At 40.8% G+C, this 19422-nt stretch overlaps 1 long non-coding RNA gene across 1 annotated transcript; it reads left to right on the forward strand.

Annotated features, from left to right (window-relative positions):
* Positions 1 to 1205: 1205 nt before the first annotated feature.
* On the forward strand, positions 1206 to 18869 carry LOC111766329 (uncharacterized). Its single transcript, XR_009180589.2, has 6 exons — positions 1206 to 1516; positions 6368 to 6559; positions 7884 to 8008; positions 10980 to 11082; positions 17767 to 17902; positions 18595 to 18869. It is a non-coding gene; the product is annotated as an uncharacterized lncRNA (long non-coding RNA).
* Positions 18870 to 19422: the final 553 nt, after the last annotated feature.

Consider the following 19422-nt stretch of genomic DNA (forward strand, 5'->3'; position numbering starts at 1 on the left):
AGGAGTGGAGTTCTGATGCATGCCACAGCACGGATGGAGGCTTGGTGAAAAAAGCCAGACACAAAAAGGCAAATATTGTATGGCCTCACTTGTATGAAACAACTAGCATAAGCAAATTTCATAAAGACAGATAGTAGATTACAGGTTACATGGGGCAGGGCAGGGATGGGAGGAGGAGACGGGGGAGTTATTGTTTGATGTGTGTAGAGTAGCTGTTTGAGGTGATGAAAAAGTTGGGTAATAGATGGTGGTGATGGTAGCACAATATTTTGAATGTAATTAGTATCACTGGATTGTATATTTGAAAGTGGTTAAACTGGAAATTTTTTAATTACTACAATAAAATGTGTTTTTATTTTTTGTATATATATATTTTTTCTAATTTATTTCTCTCCCCTTTCCCCCACCCCCCTTGTCTGCTCTCTGTGTCCATTTGCTGTGTGTTCTTCTGTGTCCGCTTGCATTCTTGTCAAGCAGCACCAGGAATCTGTGTCTCTTTTTGTTGCATCGTCTTGCTGCATCAGCTCTCCGTGTGTGTGGTGCCACTCCTGGGTGGGCTGCACTTTTTTTGCGTGGGGTGGCTCTCCTTGAGGGGCACAATCCTTTCGTGTGGGGCACCCCCATGTAGGGGGCACCCCTGCCTGGGGGGGGCACTCCTTGCGCGCATCAGCACTGCGCATGGGCCAGCTCCACACGGGTCAAGGAGGCCCTGGGTACTGAATCCTGACTTCATATATGGTAGGTGACAATTTAACAGAAGAAAAAGCGTTTCTAACCCTGTCTTTCTCCTGTAGTGTTTTCTTCTACTAGACTCTTTCCACCTTGCTGGTGCCTCTGGTTTTCAGGTTTAATCCTTGCATTAAATCTGGTATTTTTCTTGTTTCCTTACTTCCTCTTTTTTTTATGCCCCCACTAAAGTGAAGCTCCTCAGGTGATATTGCCTAAAGAGATAGATTCTTAGCAGGAGAGTTCAGAAGAGAAAAAATTTTCCGATAACTTCTGACCTTTGATAAGAAAAGTCTGTAAACTTTACTTATTTTAACCAACACTGTGGAAAACTTCAACAAACTTCCTTCAGACTGATAATATTGCGAAACCTATGTATTTCTTCCACGGGCCAGGGTTGCTGTACATTCTCAAGTGTTGCTCAGGCGTTTCCAGGCGTGCCGGAGACAGCAGGCCACCATCTGCGTGTCATTACGAGGGATAACAGCCACCGTGAACAACGCGCTTGCTGGAGCTCTAGGACCGGCCCAGAGAGAAACGTGAAATTTGGGTTTGGGAGCGCCTCGTCTCGTCTTGCCCGGCTCCTGCTTATTAAAGTAATTAGCCTTAAGGAAGCTTCCAAGCCACTGAGAACAGAATCCTCCCATCTTGGCTAAAATCAAAATCGACTCCGTCCTGCAGTCAGCCACCGCGGTGGGGGCAGGACAGAGCGGCGGAAGACGAGGGGACGTTGTTCCTGTCGTGCTACGCCCTAGCTCACCTGCATGGCAGGACGACTGCGCTCTGACAGGTGAGATTTTCTAAGCTCCTGGAGCGCCCGGGCGAGCCCCGCAGCCGCCCACCGCTTCAACGCTCCGCTTCATTCCTCTTACTTAATGTGCTTAGTTAACTCCAGGGAGTGTTCAAACCCTCGACCTCCTCCACTCAGGATTTCTGAGGACAGGTCTGGGTAGTGACCGTGGAAGCTGGAGAGGGAAGGAGCCTGCAAAAAGTCACTAAACCGGTATCCTAAGAGAGGCACAGCCTGAAAGTCTAAGCCTGCCAGTCCTCCAGCCTATTATAGCATATTAGCATTACCTTCTCCTGCATTGCTCTTCAACCCTTTCGACCATGACTCATAGTAAAAAATATGTATTTTATATTATGACACACACAATAATATTTGAAACAAAAAGTTTTACAATATTTATCTTGCAACATGCCACGCACTCTGATATTTTAACTCTACTCCGTTTGATTATTAGAAAATTCTGGCTGTGACCCACCAATCTGCATTTCATGGCCTGCTGCTGGGCTGTGAGAATCACCAGGCCTGCCCTGGCCAAGGCAAGGGATGGAGGGTCCCCTGTCTGGCCCTCATTCAGCAGTCCCACTCGGGGCCTTGCTAGATTCCTGATAGGCTGGGGATGGCAAGGCGTGTCCCCTCACACATGTTCCGTGGAGCTTCCTCGGTTTGCCTAGAGCAGGATACAAAGATTTTGCACAGCCTATTTTGCCAGTTTCTTCTCTATTAAAGGAACTACTCCAAAAGCAGGAAATCAGATTAGAAATTTACATATAAAATTCCTCTGAGTCTGTGCAATAAATCCACTCACTTCACAACAGTAAACATGAAAGTGCTTTGAAATGTACGTGGTGCTCTAGAAAGGAAGTGGTTGTGATTATCCTCCCCACGTCCTTTGAGCACAGATCATCATTGCCACAGCACTGAGTATTGATGGCACTTCATATAACAATGGCCCAGGCAACTGAGTTTCTGCATCTCATTCTTCCGACAAGAAAACATTGCAACTTCCGATATTTTAGAATCAGAGGAAACTTTGTGTACAAGTGATGCCTGCAGCAACCATACCACTGGAGAAATGATTTTGTCTGCTTTGATAAACTCAGGTGCTAACCTTTTATGTTTATTCCTCCTATCTTTTTGAGTTCTATGGATTCTGTGCAGTCAAGGATTCCCTTGTAGTGACTGCAGCGTGAGAGATTCATTCAACATATTGTCTTCACTGAACAGGGCTAAGAGGTTATGCCCAGGGATGGCAAAGCAGACTGGTCTCTATCCCGGATATCAGAAAAAGTTAGAATGTCTTTGGTCACCAGCCAAAAGCAGACATTTTTTATTGAGGTCCCTATCATCTAAGAGTATCAATCTTGTTTTAATTTTACAGAACTAAACTAACTCCACATTATTATGTACACCATGTAAATAAGGCTGCTTGTATTTTTTTTAATTTTTAAAAAAATATTTGTTTGATAACTTATTATGCTTCAATTAATGAGAGGGAAACTTAAAATTTTACAACTGAAAAGCAGTATAAGGGGAAGTGAGCCTTCTATGTATTCCTATTCAATTTAGGAATGAAGAACTTAAAGCTACCAGAGTCAAGAAATGATACTTTTTCTTATACAGTTACTTAAAAATTTACCTAACCTACTTGTAGAAAGCACTTGGAATAACTTAAGACATTAAAATGCATGAGGAAAAACAGTTAATTAACAGGAAGATAACCAAGGGGAAGATAATTAATTGTTCCAGGGACCTGGGATGAATAGGAATTTTTACTTAAATTTCTAATCTGGGGGCCTGAGGTAGTAAATACTTCCCTAGTTATCTAACACATTTTTCCATTTCCCTTTAGTATTCTTATTTTTACACAAAATTCTAAATCAGTAGGTCCAAAGCTGAGGGCTTGGAGGTGGGTCGATCTTTTCCTCTGAATTAAAATGGATGAGCTTTGTACAGCTGTTTCTCTTCGTCTTACTTACTGTTCCACTCACTTCCAGGCATATACCGGGGCTCTTGGTGGCTGAAGCTTAGTTCATTAGCTTGGATGGTGGTGGTCTACTGTAGTTAGAGGCTGCGTGTACTGACTCAGGAGTTTATCTGTGAGCTCATACCAGAACAAGGAACAGGATCCCAAAGGCCCCATGCACAGCCTGTTCTTCCTCGTTACCCTGGGTACCCCTTCTGAGCTCCACTCTGCCATTGCACGTGATCTATCCCAGCCTGGCACTCAGCAATTCCAACACCAAGATGGACAGATTGCATTCATCCTAATTCCTTGAAGGATTGCTCCTGATCCCAAGGGGTACAGAATGGGTCAGATGCTAAGAAGTGTACAAAGAAATAAAAAAAACTCTCAGAAAAATTATGAAGGTAGAGAAAACTAGCTGAATGTTGACAGAAATACCCAGAAGTCTAACACAAAGTATTTAGTTCTCCAGTTTTGTCCCTTGGGCACTGATTTTTTTCCTATGGAGAATCAATAAGAAGGAAGGTCTTTTTTGACAGATAACAGTTATAACCATAGGATGACACCAAAGAACCACTGATTAAAAGCATTTGTCAGATAGCCTGAGTGCTCTGATGTATGGATATATATTTATCTGTCCCTTCTATCTCCTAAGTTAAACCCCTTAAGGATTTGTATCATCCCATAGCTCCTAGTATTATGATCGGAATGTAAGACATGTTAAATAAATGTTTCTGAACTACTTCCTAGGATATCCAAATTATTTAAGTTGCATCTGACAAAATGAACAATTGAATGTGAAACATCCCCTTAATGGTGTCATATATGATCATGAGAAGCATATGGGGAAAATGGATGTGGCTCAAGCAATTGGGCTCCCGTCTACCATATGGAAGGTCGAGGATTAAATGCCCAGGGCCTCCTGGTGAAGACAAGCTGGCCCACGCGGTGAGCTGGCCCACACGGAGTTCTGGCCCACAGAGGAGTGCCACCCTATGTGGGAATGCCGCCCCACACAGGAGTGCCACCCCACTCAGGAGTGCCGCCCCCGCAGAAGTGCCAGCCTACGTGGAGAGCAGGTGCAGCAAGATGATACAACAAGAGACACAGAGGAGAAACAATAAGAGATGAAGCAGAACAGGCAGCTGAGGTGGCGCAGGAGAGTGATTGCATCTCTCCCACTCCAAAAGGTCCTGGGATCAGTTCCTGGAGCCGCATACTGAGAATACAAGCAGACGCAGAAGAATACACAGTGAATGGACACAGAAAGCAGACAACAGGAGGGAGGGGCAGAAGGAAAAAAAGACAGGGAGGGAGGGAGAGAGAGAGAGGAAGAGAGAGAGGAAGAAATCTTAAAAAAAAGAAAAGAAAAGAAAAGAAAAGAAGCATATGTAATTTACCTGGAAAATGAAAAGCACATCAGGGTTGCCAGAAAATGGCTGAAGTCCTTCAACAAGTTCAGTTTTGCACATCTCATGAATTCTGGGTTCAGACTTGATTCAGAAGGCAGTACCCCACTGAGTCACTCACACACACCCTCTTGCAATACCTGCATTTTTCCAATCATAGGCTTCACCAAACCAGATCCTTTAATGAATATTAACAGCTAATACTGAAAAAATTTTAAAATGGGGCACTACCAGAGGGGTACACAGTAAAGACCAAGGCCTGATGGTTGAGGACTGGGAAGTAGGAGAGGCCAGGACATGGTGACAAGCTGGGGGTAGACCTTGGCATCGGGTCAGGAGGTCAGCTCTAGCCCCCTAAGGAGGAGCAATTCAGAACCAGAGGGGCCAGACGGGAAGAGAGGGTCTGTGATTGGTGGCTGCTCCATGAAGAGCAGGAAGGACAGGTCCCTCTCTGATGATGGGGTCCAAAATGGGATCATGGTCACTGATCCAAGGAGGGAAGTATGAAGTATGAGCCTCTCTGCCCAGATCTTCCACATTCTGCTGCATAAGAGCGGACAAGTGTGGGGAGGCGTGGGGAAGGAAGACTTTCCAAGCTTCATATACACACCCCACCCCCCTAACCCCGTCCTTCTATTTTGTCTCCTGCAATGCTACTCTTTTCCAGCCCAGTCCTTATAGTTTCATCTTAATTTTGATTCCAAAAACTACTTCCCCAAGCTAGCGCTCATCCTGGATTTCCTAACATCTATAGACAATTCTGCTTCTACATATTCCTGTTATATCAAATACTAAATATATGAAACAGAACTCATTATTCTCTCTTTCCCCACAAAATTAGGTCCCTCTTCCATTTCAATTTCCTTATCACAGTCAACAGAACTATAATCCTTCCACTTGTCCAGGCCGGAGCCCTTGAAACCATCTCCGCCTTGTCTTCATCCTGTATCTGGGATCCTTCACCTTTCTTCCCACCTGGCCACTAGTCCTGTTGGTGCTTCCTCTAGAACCTCCCTCCCTTCTCTTCATTCTCCCTGCCAGCAGCCTCGACTATGTGTTTTCTGTCACCTCCAGCTGCCTACCCTGATTCCCATTTCTCTCTACTTTAATTCGCCCTACAGGCCACTTTCCAGCTTTCTTATCTTTCCTAAAGTATTATTTCACAGCACCACCTCCCTGTCTTCCCCAAGATCCCCAAGTACTTTCCCACAACTTACCACAAGGCCAGTCTGAACACTAGATTGTTGAAGCCATTCATAGCCTGGCCCACCCTTGTTCTCATTTCCCAAAGTTTCCCAATGGGTACCCTCTCCAATTTGGTCTCCTCTCCCCATCATAAACACCATGTCCAGAACCCACCACCATGCTTTGATCAAGTTCTCCCCTGCCTTAAATGCCCTTCCCTCTCTTTCCTCTACCCATTTTTCAAAGTTAGGTCTAAGTCCCACTCATTGGCTAATGTCTCGTGTGTTTGTCTAGGTCCCGTGAGAAGCAGACCCTGAGATGAACTTAAACAAGCAAGGATTTTATTAGAGGTGTCTCTGAGAGAAAACGAGGAGAAAGTCAGAGGAGGCTGAGAGCAATGCAGATTGTGAAGTAGGTTTGATTTCCAGAGGAGGAAAGAGGGAAGGAGGGTTGGTGGAAGTGTCCTAGCCAGCTGCTCAGTCTAAGGTAAGTTCTGCAAGACTGGCCAGGAGAACTCAAGCCAAAGCTGACCATCACATAGTCCCATATCTCCAAGGAATGCCTGTCTTAACCTCCCTGCCATGCTCAGTCATCAACTTAGAGTGGTCCATGAGCAGCCTTGGCCCTGGTACAGACACCTCTATGGATCTCAGAGCACAGCAGCTGGGGCCCTCGTCCGTTATGCTTACTGAAGTTAGAGATCTGCAAGGTGCACTGTCATGGCTACCACACCTGGTTTAATACCTTGGGCCCATGTGGAGCTATTTATTCAGTAAATTCATACTGTACATAAAATGACTATCACCTTATCTGGAATTTAATTATTATTTTTAATATATAACAAAATTTCCTTCTTTAACCATTTTTTAAAAATTTTTTAAAAAATTTTAAAAGTCCAATGGCATGAATTATGTTCCCAATGTTGTACAACTATCTCCACCACCCACTATCAAGACTTTTCCCTCACTCAAAACAGAAACTGCACCCATTAAGCATTAATGCCCCTTTCCCCCTCCAGCAGCACCTGGTAACCTCTCATCTACTTTCTGTCTCTATGGATCTACTTATTCTAGATATTTCATGTAAGTGGAGTCATACGATATTTGTCCTTGGTTTCTGGCTTATTTGATACAACATAATGATTTCAGATTCATCCACATTGTACCATATATCAGAACTTCATTACATTTTTGCTGTATAGTATTCCACTGAACATATATATATACCATATTTTGTTTATTCCCCTGTTGAAGAGGACTTGGGTTGTTTCTACCTCTTGGCTTTTGTGAATAGTGCTGCTATGAACATTGGTTTACAAATACCTGTTCCGGTCTCTGCTCTCAATTCTTTTGGGTATATACCTACAAAGGTAACTACCAGGTCATAAGATAATTCTATTTTTAACTTTTTGATGGACTACAAAATTGTTTCCACACAAGTGGTGCCATTTTGCATTCCTAACTACAATGCATAAGAGTTCCAATTTCTCTACATCCTCACCAACACTTGTTATTTCCCATTTTTAAAATAATAGCCATCCTGGTGTGAGTGAAGTAGTATCTCGTTGTGGTTTCTTAATTATTTTTAACCTCAGTTGTTTGTTTTGTCTCCCCAAACTCCTTGCATCAGGCACCATACCTATTACTTCTTTGGTACATCCTGGGAATTCTTATACATTGCTATGCAGATAGGTGCTCAATAAATACTTTTAAAAATTGTGACTCCAGCATTCATTATTAAAAGGCATTCATTAATACAGAGACTAGAAAAATCTCTTCTACCTTATTTTGCAAAAGTTTTTTTTTTGCAGATCAGTAGCAGCAAAAGAAGGGATAGTATTAAAACTAGCCCTTTGGGGTCCTAATCCCTGGAACATGTAAAGCTGACCTAATATGAGCCAGTCTTTGCAGATGGGACCGAGTTAAGGATCTTAAGGTGAGATTATCCTGGATTCTCTAGGTGGGTCCTAAATGCCATCACATGTATCCTTATAAGAGGGAGGCAGAGAGAGAGTTACACACATAGAAGAGGAGGAAGTGACGTGATCACAGAGGCAGGGGTGGAGTGATGTGGCCAGAGGCAAGGGACTTGGCAGCCAGCAGAGGCTGCAGGAGGCGAGGAAATCCTCTGGAGGAAACACAGCCTGTTAACACCTCAGTTTCAGCTCAGTGATACTGATTTGGGATTACTGGCCTTGAGAACTATGAGAGAATAAATCTTTGTTGTTTTTCTGAAGAAAAAAAAAAATAGGTCTTTGGGGAGTAAGAGGGACTCAGAATTTCATTGTGCTAATGGTTGATAAATTATAACCAAAAAAAAAAAGGGAGGAGGGGAAGAAAGAAGGAACCCAAAGAAAGGATGCTTCCACATACCATTATTATAGATTTTGATATGAAAACCAGTGAAGTCCTGATTCGATTACTAAGGGAGGATGCCAGAGCACTGAAATTGCCAGCCATGCTTTACTCTATAGAGGGAGCCACAGAAATGATTTGGTGGCATCCTTGAAAAGTGGCAATCAGGCTGGCCAGAGGGATCTAAGTTTTAAATTAAAAAAGGAAAGAAAGGAAGCAGACTTGGCCCAGCAGTTAGGGCATCTGTCTACCACATGGGAGGTCCGCAGTTCAAACCCCGGGCCTCCTTGACCCGTGTGCAGCTGGCCCACGCGCAGCGCTGATGCGTGCAAGGAGTGCCCTGCCACGCAGGGGTGTCCCCGCGTAGGGAAGCCCCACGCGCAAGGAGTGCATCCCATAAGGAGAGCCGCCCAGTGCGAAAGAAAGTGCAGCCTGCCCAGGAATGGCGCCGCACACACGGAGAGCTGACACAGCAAGATGACACAACAACAACAAAAAAGAAACACAGATTCCCATGCCGCTGACAACAACGGAAGCGGACAAAGAAGCAGCAGCAAATAGACACAGAGAACAGACAACCGGGGTGGGGGGAGGGAGGGGAGAGAAATAAATAAATAAATAAATCTTTAAAAAAGGAAAAGAAAAAAGAAAAGAAGTCTTGTTTTGAATAAGCTAGTTAGAGGACTGTTGAAAAGTCCTGGGAGAAATATGAAGAGTGGCATCTATTTTAACCCGGACATATGGCTTTCCATTACCTGTCTTAGTTTGCCAGAGGGCTGCTGATGCAAAGAATCATAAATAGGTTGGCTTTTATAAAGGGAATTTTATTTAGGTTAAAAGCTTATAATTCCGAGGCTGTGAAATGTCCAAATCAAGGCATCAGCAGAGATGCTTTCTCACCAAAGTCAGCTGCTGCTGATCCTGGGGTCCTGCCACGTGGTGAAGCAAGATAGTGGCCCATCTCTGCCAAGGTCCCTGTCTTCCCCACCAGTTCACTATTTCCCAGAACTTAGCTCTGGGCAACCAAGCATCAGACATCTCTTTTCAGGCCTCCACTCTCAATTTTGGCTGCTCTGTGAGCTTCCTGAGTTCAGCTGTGGCCATCAGGCAGCTGGCTGTCTCTTTAGCCTTGAGCTGCTCCGTGGGCCCATCCTCCTAGGGGCTTGCTGATTAATGAAGCTTTCATCTGCTGGTGATCCTCTACACCTCTCTCACAAGACAGGATCAAAAATGGCAAAGCTCCCTTTTCTTGTGTGCCTCTCTGTGTTTTTGTTTATATAAGACCCAGCAAGAAGGCAGAGACAATCTGAATCACACCTCTCTGATGCTGTCCAATCAAAAGGGTCTCACACCCACAGGAGTAGATTAGTTCAGAAATATCATCTTTTAATTTTGGAATTCAGAAAAGAACTTAAAACTGTCACACCCTCTATGTCTCCAACAGTGAAAAAGGGCATTTGGTAGATTTTTTTTTTTAATTAAAATGATTGCCTTTATTTGTAGAGAAAATAAATTTCTCTCCTGTTTTTCAATTTCAGTGACTAATCACTATTTATTTATTTATTTATTTATTTATTTTTTAAAAGATACATAGATCACAAAAAATGTTACTTTAAAAAATATAAGAGGTTCCCATATACCCCACACGCCACCCCACCCCCACTCCTCCCACATCAACAACCTCCTTCACCGTTGTGGCCCATTCACTGCATTTGGTGAATACATTTTGGAGCACTGCTACACTGCATGGATTATAGTTTATATTGTAGGTTACACTCTCCCCCAGTCCACTCAGTGGGTTATGGCAGGATATATAATGTCCTGCATCTGTCCCTGCGATATCATTCAGGACAACTCCAACTCCTGAAAACACCCCCACATCACACCTCTTCTTCTCTCTCCCTGACCTCAGCAACTTCTGTGGCTGCTGTCTCCACATCAATGATACCATTTCTTCCATTGCTAGGGTCACAATAATTCTATAGTAGAATACCAGTTAAGTCCACTCTAATCCATATTTTATTCCTCCATCCTGTGGACCCTGGGATGGTGATGTCCACTCCACCTCTAAATCAAGAGGGGGCTTGGATCCCACATGGTTGATGGATGTAATTCTCCTGCTTGCAGCTGTAGACACTCTTGGTTCCATAGTGTGGTGGTTGACCTGGAGAGTAGGAGTTGCAACTCTGCAGAAGCTCAGGGCCCAGCTGGCACATGCCCAGTCCAGAGATTCAAGTCTCCTGAGTATACACTAACTCCAGTGCCAACTACAGGTTCAGTAAAAGTGTCAGAAGAGGCATGTGTAGAAAGGTCACATCTGAGTCCAACTCCATCATACTCAGGAACACAAATTCTAAAGTAGGGCCCACTGACAGGGGCATTGAACTCCAGAGCTATCTGCTGTGACCATAGAACCTTGTGTATCTCTGTAGCCCTCAGGTAACCCCAGTACCTGGGGTTGTATCTACTTTGGCTGTCTCTGGGATCCTGCTAAAATGTGCGTAAGTGCGACATTTGGTAGATTTTATATGATCTTGTTTCTCTCTCTCTAGATTCCAAGCTGTTAAAGCAAGGGTGTGGACTTTTAGGTGTTTCTGAAGATTCAAGAAGCACTATCCTTCAAACTTGGGATTTCACTTTGTTCAGATTATTTAGGTAAAATTTTGCAAGTTTTATTGCTTACAGCTAAGATTTAGTCATTTGTTGATTACATTTCTATATATAGATTATTTTGACCCTACAATTCCCTGGGCTTTAAATTGTTTATTAAGAAACATTAACATCAAGATTGAATTTACTGTCAAAACCTATAAAATTGTGCAGGCAAATTGTAAACTATGATGTAAACTATTGACCATGGTTAGTAGCAATGCTTCAATATGTGTGCATCAATTGTCACAAATATACCACACTAATGACAGATGTTGTTAAAGAGGAAAAGTGTGGTAAGGGGAGAGTTTGGGGTACATGGAATCCCCCTATATTTTCAATGCAACATTTTTTAAAATTTAATTAATTAATTTATTTCTCTCCCCTTCTCCCCCACACCCCGGTTGTCTGTTCTCTGTGTCTATTTGCTGAGTCTTCTTTGTCTGCTTCTGTTGTTGTCAGCGGCATGGGAATCTGTGTTTCTTTTTGTTGCATCATCTTGTTGTGTCAGTTCTCCGTGTGTGTGGCACCATTCTTGGGCAGGCTGCACTTTCTTTCGAGCTGGGCGGCTCTCCTTACGGGGCGCACTCCTTGTGCGTGGGGCTCCCCGTGGCACAGCACTCCTTGCACGCATCAGCACTGCGCATGGGCCAGCTCCACACAGGTCAAGGAGGCCCGGGGTTTGAACCATGGACCTCCCATGCGGTACACGGACGCCCTAAACACTGGGCCAAGACTGCCGCCCTCAATGTAACATTTATGAAATGAAAAGCTTCTTTAAAAATTAAAAAAAAAATTTTTTTAAAGATTGAATTTACTTGTGTATGTTCTTGTGTGCCAAAAATCTTATGTCTGAGCTACTGCACCATCTTCAAAAACATGGTTTTGAGGTAAAAAATTTACATATAGTGAAATGTACAGATCTTAAGTATATTGTTCTGTTCAATTTTTAAATCTATTTTTATTAGAGAGGTTCTGAACTTATAAAACAATCTTGCACATGTGTGGAATTCCCATACTCCACCAACACACTACATTGTTGTGGAACATTTGTTAAAGATTTTGAGATACTATCATCAGGCTATTACCTCCAACCATGGTCCATAGAGTACATTTGGTATATTTTTTCCACACCCCCCTATTATTAACACAGTATATCTTTGGCATTGATACAGGATTATTACAGTATCACTGTTAACTATAGTTTATAGATTATATTAGTTGTATTTTTTCCATGCTTCTACACATTCTTACCACCTTGCAAGAGTGGTGTACATTTGTTCTAGTTCATAAAAGGACATTCTTGTATTTGTACTATTAACCACAATTCTCATAGACCTCTGGATTCACTATGTTATCCAGTCCCTAGATTATTCCCTAGCTTTCTTTCAATTGACATTTACATCCTTAGAATATCTTGAGTTCTATTTATTTTAATAAATGTGTATTTATATTTAACAACAGCCATAAACAAGATAGAGAAAATTTCCATCACCCAAGAAGCTCTCTTCTGCCCCTTCTCCGTCAGTCACTCCTATCTAGAGACAGCTACTGTTCTGATTTTTTTTTTCCACCATTGATTAGTTTTGCTCTAGAATTTCACATAAAAGGACTCACAAAGTACATAGTCTTTTGTGTTTGGTTTCTTTCACTAACATAATGCTTTACAATTCCTTCATGTTGTTGTATGAAAATAAAATAAGAGCTGAACATTTTTTTGTAGAGGCCTTGTATCAGATCAAGGAAGTTCCTTTCTGCCCCAGTTTGCTGAGAGTTGTTTAGTACTAATATTACTGGATTTGAATTTTGTCAAATTCATTTTCTATCTTTGTTGAGATGATCTATATTTTTCTTTTTTCTTTTTTCTTTTGTTAATGAGGTAAATCACATTGATTGACTTTTGGAAGTTAAGCCAACCTTACATTCCTAGGGTAAACCCCACTTGGACATAACATATTATCCATTTTTATATATTGTTGGGTTCAATTTGTCATTTGTTAAGAATTTTTGCAGCTATGGCTATGAGGAATAGTAGTCTGTATTTTTCTTTTGTTGTAATCTGATTTTGTAATCCTAATATCTGATTTTGATATCAGGATGATGCTGGTCCTATAAAACAATTTTGGATTGTTCCATCTCCTTTATTTTCTTGAAGAGTTTGTATAAGACTGGTAATATTTCTCCCTTAAATTTATGTTATAATTCATTCTTACAAATTCAGTTTCTTTAATAGGTCTAGGATTACTCAGATTTTCATTTCTCTTTCTTACGATTTTTGAAGGTTGTGTTTTTTAAGTTATTTATGCATTCATCTAAATTGCCAATTCTTTCAGCACAAAGTTGCCCACTGTCTTTTAAATATCTGTACTCTATAATGATATCTCCCCTTTCATTCCTGTTGTTGATAATTTGCACTCTCTTTCTTTTTATCTTGATCAGTCTTGCTAAAGTTTTATCAATTCTCTATAGCTTATTGTGCTATAGTTCATTTATTTTTCTTTATTATTTCCTCTCTTTTACTTACTTTGGATTTAATTTGCTCTTCTTTTCCAACTTCTTAAGGTAGAAATTTAGATCATTTATTTTAATCATTTCTTCTTTATAATTTAAATATTAAAGCTCTAGTTTTCCCTCTAAGTGTTGTTTAGCTGTTTCGTATAAATTTTCAAATGTCATATTTTCATTCTTACTTGGTTTGAGATATTTAATAATCTCTCTTGTGATCTTTTCTTTGACTCAGGGGTTATTTAGAAATGCATAGTTTAATTTCCAAATATTTGGGGTTTTCTAGCTATCTTATTATAATTGACTTATAATTTAAAATTCCATTGTGATGAGAGGACATAAATAAGATTCTAATCTTTTGAAATGTATTGAGACTTATGTTATTGCAAAGCATACAATTTATCTTGGTGAATGTTCCAAGTGCACTTGAAAAGACAATGCGTTCTTCTGCTGGTGGTAGTGCTCTTTATAAATGTCAATTCTGGTGGTTGATGACATGGTTGGTATCTTCGATGTCCTTTTAGATTTTTTGCCTCATTATTCTATCATTTGCTGAGAGCCATTTGAAATCTTCAGCTCTGATTGTGTACTTATCTATATCCCTCTTCAATTCCATCTAGTTTTGTTTCATGTTTCTCAAGCTCTATTTTGGGATATGTGTGTATTTAGGATTGTTATATCCTCCTTATGAAATATTACTCCATCTCTGTTAACATTCCTTTTCCTTAAAGTTTACTTTGTCTTATATTAAAATAGCTACATCAGATAATTCGTGCTTACTATTTTCATGACATATCTTTTTCCTACCCTTTTCTGTCAGTCTTGATCTATCTTTGTACAGATATGTTTTCCAGACATTTATTTGGATCTTGTTTTTTTACAGATTGAAAATCTCTGCCATTTATGTGAATGTAATTTTTACATAGTTGGTTATAAGAGTACCACTTTTTCATATGTGTTTTCCAGTTTTGTTCCTCTGGTTTTGTTCCTCTGTTCTTCCTTTCCTGCCCAATTTGTTTTAAATGTAAGAATATTGAAACAATAAAATTGCATTTACTTCCATGCTTTATGCTATTCTTGCACATATTTGTAAAGACATGGAATCCCCTTTTTAAATTAAAAGCACAATATATGTAAACATGTTAATATTTCCTCAATATCACTAAATATCTAGTGAATGTTTACATTTCTCTGGTTGTACTATAATTTTTAACATTTTATTTGACTAGGAATCAAAGTCCATACTTTGCTAATGTGATTTGCTACTGTTTCTTAACTATCTTTTTTTTTTAAAGATTGATTGATTGATTGATGATTGATTGATTTCCCCTTCTCCCCCCCACCCCAGTTGTCTGTTCTCTGTGTCTATTTGCTGCATGTTCTTTGTCCTCTTCTGTTGTTGTCAGCGGCACAGGATTCTGTGTTTCCTTTTGTTGCGTCATCTTGTGTCAGCTCTCCGTGTGTGCAGCGCCATTCCTGGGCAGGCTGAACTTTCTTTTGCGCTGCGCAGCTCTCCTTACGGGGCGCATTCCTTGTGCATGGGGTTCCCCTGCGTGGGGACACCCCTGCGTGGCATGGCACTCCTTGTGTGCATCAGCACTGCGCATGGGCCAGCTCCACATGGGTCAAGGAGGCCTGGGATTTGAACCACGGACCTCCCATGTGGAAGATGGATGCCCTAACCACTGGGCCAAGTCTGCTTCCCTTAACTGTCTTTTAATCTCTAGATTCTCCCCAACTTTTTTCCTTTAGTCTTCAGAGTCTCCTATAGTTTGTAGCTTGTAGATGGCTTTTAATGTCAGTTTTTAATGTCATTAAACATGATCCTCTGTCACCTGTATTTCCTATAAACTGGTATGAGATCTAGAAATTTGATCAAATTCTGGTTCAAACTTTTTGTCAAGGTTATTCATAGATGGTGTTGGCTCTTCTATTGTGTGTATAATGTCTGATTTTCTCTTTATATAGGAAGGGCAGGTTAAATGCTCCACTCTTTCCCTTTATTCATCGTTTTCAAAGTCATGAATTGGTTCCCTAGTCTTCAAAAGTAATCAATGAGGGAAGCGGACCTGACCCAATGGATAGGGCGTCTGCCTACCACATGGGAGGTCTGCAGTTCAAACCCCGGGCCTCCTTGACCCGTGTGGAGCTGGCCCATGCGCAGTGCTGATGCACACAAGGAGTGCTGTGCCATGCAGGGGTGTCCCCCGCATAGGGGAGCCCCATGCGCAAGAAGTGCACCCTGTAGGTAGAGCCACCCAGTGCGAAAGAAAGCACAACCTGCCCAAGAATGGTGCCGCACACATGGAGAGCTGACACAACAAGATGACACAACAAAAAGAAACACAGATTCCTGGTGCCGCTGATAAGGATAGAAGTGGTCACAGAAGAACACACGGCAAATGGACCCAGAGAGTAGACAACGGGGGGAGAAATAAAAATAAATAAATAAACAGACAGATAAATACAATACAATACAGAGTTCCCACATACCCTTCTCCTTGGTTTCCCTAATTTAAAAAAAAAGTAATCAATTACTTTTTAAAAAATCATTATGAATTCACGGATTTAAACATATTTGGAATGTTTCAATCTATTGCAGTTATTGTCCTTATCGATGCTTACACTGTGTGGCCATTGGCCAGTGGGAGTGTCATAAATTGTTTTCTCAGTCCTTTTGATAAAGCCCAGTTGTCTTTATTGCCTCCTTGCTTTCTGATATGACAAGATTTTCCAGGCCATCTTCCACATCTCCTGTATCTGACCTGAAATCAGCCATTTCTCTGGGAAACCTTGTTCCCTTTTGTGGGGAAATGCTATTTAAAGGTCACTATCCAGGCACTGAGAGAACTTATCACTACTGAGCTGACCATTATGTTTAGACTTTATCAATGGGACTGAACTAAGTTTGTTGTTTGTTTGTTTTTTAAGATAAAACAAACATGAGTTCATATTGGTACTTGCCATTCACATTCAGGACCTCGGAGTTCTCATCCTAATCAATCTTGCATCCACATATTCTGTCTCTATACAAAAATCCTAGGTTCTCAATGACCAAAACAATTACTTATTGCTTTATCTCTCATTGCACACATAACATCTCAGAATAGCAATACCAATAGGAACATAAACAACATGACCATTGAAAACCTAAATTTTCTCTTGTTTTTTGCCTTTACTTTTTAAAAATTTTTTATTATCTTTATTTTAAAGATACATGGATCTCACAAAATGTTACATTAAAAAGTATAAGAGGTTCCCATATTTGTTTTTGTCTTTTGAAGTTCACTTTATCCTTGGAGTAAATCCTGTAGTCAAATAACTATGGTTTAAAGCCAAATTACTGTGGTTTCCTAGTGCCTGGAGTGGTTTCTTTATGTGTGGTTATGCCACCAATTGAAAACTCAGGTTCATTTGTCTCTTTTTATTTTTAACATCTTTTTAAAATCATGTTTTAGATTTATTATTATTTTGTTTAGGAGGTACCGGAGATTGAATCCAGGACCTTGTACATGGGAAGCAGGTGCTCAACCACTGAACTACACCCACTCCCCATTTTTTAACATTTTAAATTTTGTTTTATTATTAAGTAAAATATTTATATGATTCCAGTCAAATCTACAATAGAAGGCATATTCAAAGAAATGCCCTTTTTACCCTATCCCCATATACGTAAAAATTTTTAATTTTTATGGTTTACCCTTCCATTGTTCTCTTTAATATAAGTAAATATATATACATGCACATACACACATATATTCACATACCTCACCCTTTCTTAGATATATGGTAGAAAACTATATGTACTTTTCTCCACCTTGCTTTTTTCATTTTTTTACTTAACAGCATATCTTAGATATCATTCTATAATAGTATGAACTACATTTATATTTATATATATACACCTAAGTTTATAGCTCTTTCTTCTAAAGAACATGACAGAAACACATGAATTTTGCTTCGAATTGCTTCCTAAGCATTGTATTCAAATTCAACTACATTTACCATGAATAAATTCCTTAGAATTAAATGAATAAATTCCTTAGAGTCTGTGTAATTAAGAAGTGGAATAATCTGGTTAAAAGTAATGTTTCATTTCATAATTGAGAGATCAGAATAAGACAAGGCTATCCAGGATGGAGAGTTGCTTAACACCTGTATGTCTCCATTTTCTGATGTGTACAGGATGGAAGGTGGACTGATGACCCAGTCTAGCTACGATGCCTCTCTCCATACACCGTTCTGGCATTGGCACTTCAGATTTCCTTTCATAGTTGCAAGAAAATGATTACTTTCATAAAATCGGTCCTACCTGCCATTGGTGAGTATCAGCAGGTGATACTGATATCTGTGCTCTGTGCTGCATGTCTAACGCCAAGTACAGCACCTGGCATAAGTAGATAAAATCATTGTGAAATGAATAGATGAACCCAGCTCTAACACTTTGGATGAGTGTCATTTAAAATAAGTAGTTGTCTGTATAGTTAGTATTAATAAAGACATCAGAGAAAAAAAAAGAATTTTTTAAAACTTCAGCAGCATGGCTAAAGGAAGTTTAGCACATTCCCTTTTCTATTTCCTGCCGGAAATCGGCATTGATACGGTGACACCGCACAGAGCTGGCTTCCACCCACTGCTTGCCCTGTCCTCCTCTACTGCCGTCAGATGGACTGCATCATTGCCAGTGATACTGCCAGCAAACACTTCTCTTATGGACCATATTATTCTGGAGAATTATTTTAAGGGCATTAATATATTTCAAAATAGTCAACTACCATCCTAAAGCTCCTAAAAGAATATTCCCAGCCATCAAGTCCATCCAAGGAGCTAGAACAAACTCCTAATTGTACAAGTCACATTGTAAGACAGGTCCTGGACAAGAACACCCAGGCTGTAGTCACTGCTGAAAAGAAACCAACGGGAAGTACATCCACTAAAAAAATGTGGGGGTCATACTTCCCACTAAAGCTCTGCATTTTTTAAATGCATGCCTTTTAATTTTCTTCTCATCAGCATCCAGATCTCCCAGGTAATACCAGGATCCCTCTGTAAGGAACGTGTCCTGTTGCTATAGCAAACATGAAGAGAAGACAGGATAAAATGTGAGATAAGAAGACAAAAGAGGAACCAAACCGGAAAAGCAGGAGATTTTGTCTTTGAAATAATTATAGCCTGCCAAAGGCCCTGAGAGAAAAGCTGTTTATTAACCACACTGGAAACACCCTTCTCTGGTTTGTGTCTCTTGAGCATTAAAACAAAACAAAACCAAGAAAATAAAACAAAACAAAACCCAGACTAAATGTGGTGAATGCCAAAGATGTAACACTCTAATTTGGAAATCACCCTGTTGTTCTAAGATGACAGCTTGATGCAGCAAAAAGAACCTGGGCTCTGGAGCCAGAGGGATCTCAGTTCAAAGCCTGGCTCTACGTAGCAGTTGGGAGCAAGGCAAGTGGCTAACACCACTGAGCCTCAGCTTTCCTGTCTACCCTGCATGGTACTGTGAGGACCGGAAAAGTCCCTAGAAAAGTGTGTGATGCATGCCTGTCACTCAAGGTGATGCTTCTGAGATTTCATTCTATCTCTGGGATCATAGTTCTTTTAGCATATTTTACTAGTGCTGTTTTAAATTAGAATGTGACATAAACCAAAAGAGCAGTGACTACTCCCCAATACTCTCCACCTTTTCTCTAATGAGGAGATGGCAACCTATACCACACAGCGCAAAGGCGATTTGCAAGGTCGTTTTGAAAGCACAGCCTGGAGTTGGTGCAAAGCCTTCCTCTAGCAGAGAGGTATGCCCCAAGGGGCCCTGGGCTTGGCTGTCCTGTCCCACTGGTC

This window comes from Dasypus novemcinctus, chromosome 15 (assembly GCF_030445035.2).
Source record: "Dasypus novemcinctus isolate mDasNov1 chromosome 15, mDasNov1.1.hap2, whole genome shotgun sequence".
Taxonomy (NCBI): Eukaryota; Metazoa; Chordata; class Mammalia; order Cingulata; family Dasypodidae; genus Dasypus; species Dasypus novemcinctus.